We start from the raw sequence: 1,201 nt of genomic DNA on the forward strand, positions 1-1,201 counted from the left end.
ACAAAGTGATATGAGGAGCTGAATTTTCAGACAGGGCATACAAGTCCTGAATTTCACTGGGCAGTGCAGCCAAAGCTGCCACTCCCTGAGGCCTAATGTACAATTTTTAAATGTCAACTGTGGTTATTCTCTGGGATGTCTCTATTCCCTGAAGAAGATGTGTGGTTCATTTCCTCCTGAGACAGGTAAGGCAGCACCTGAGCACAAATCCCATTCAGTCTCTTCACTATTTCTGCCTGTCAAGAAAACAAATGAAACAAGGTCAGACCAGAACAACACAAGACATGGGACGACAAAAAACTGCATTATAGAGAGGAATCACCTGTTTGTGCATTTCAATGTTCAGCCCATAGGACATTTCGTAGTACTACAAATACAAAAGGGGAGAAAAACATAATATACATATTTTCTGTACCTTTTGATCCCACACACAAACTGGTGTACTATATGTATTAACAATGCCTGGATACTGCAAACTCAAAACAACTAAAAGTCAGTTTATACACTAACAACAAAACTAACACAGTGAAGGAGTGACACACACTTCACTAAGTACGTTGGTATATTGTAGGAGTCAACTAATAAAAAGCCACACTGCACTGACAAGAAATTACAACAGACATACCATGATATAGTGCCGCTGCATCTCTGACTTCTCAGAGGCCAGTTTATCACACTCCAACTTCAAACTGTTAAGACAGAAAAATAATAATAATCACCTTTATTAATTATTATAATATGTGCCACTGAAATGTAGAAGTTAAAGTATGAAGTAGGAGAAAATAAAGTACAGATACCTCAAAACTGTACTTAAGTACAGTACTTGAGTAAATGTACTTAGTTATTTTCCACCTTTGGACATACATGCGCCCTCTGAGTCCTTTTGTTTAAAAAAAATGTTTCTGACTAAACTTATGCAGGACAGATGCATCATTACCTCTGGTAACTTCCTATAATGGTGTTGGGCTTCTAATATTAAAGTCCAGGCAAAGAAGAAACAAACATACAGTGGGTATGGAAAGTATTCAGACCCCCTTAAATTTTTCACTCTTTGTTATATTGCAGCCATATGCTAAAATCATTTATTATCATATTTCAGTTTTTCTTTTTTAATAAATCTGCAATAATGTCAAAAATTCTGTGTTTTTCTGTCAATATGGGGTGCTGTGTGTACATTAATGAGGAAAAAAAATGAACTTAA

The 1,201-nt window shown here is 36.1% G+C and overlaps 1 protein-coding gene and 1 long non-coding RNA gene across 6 annotated transcripts in view; one reads left to right on the plus strand and one right to left on the minus strand.

Moving 5' to 3' along the window:
- LOC109968637 (RNA binding protein fox-1 homolog 3-like) overlaps positions 1-1,201 on the plus strand; it is a 644,376-nt gene that overhangs the window by 47,561 nt on the left and 595,614 nt on the right. The gene's annotated exons all lie outside the window — the stretch shown is intronic.
- LOC109968638 (uncharacterized) lies at positions 174-781 on the minus strand. Its single transcript, XR_002276143.1, has 3 exons — positions 626-781; positions 323-367; positions 174-236 (listed from the first exon to the last, which is right to left on the minus strand). It is a non-coding gene; the product is annotated as an uncharacterized LOC109968638 (long non-coding RNA).

The sequence above is a fragment of the Monopterus albus genome, unplaced genomic scaffold (genome assembly GCF_001952655.1).
Source record: "Monopterus albus unplaced genomic scaffold, M_albus_1.0 scaffold156.1, whole genome shotgun sequence".
Lineage (NCBI taxonomy): Eukaryota > Metazoa > Chordata > Actinopteri > Synbranchiformes > Synbranchidae > Monopterus > Monopterus albus.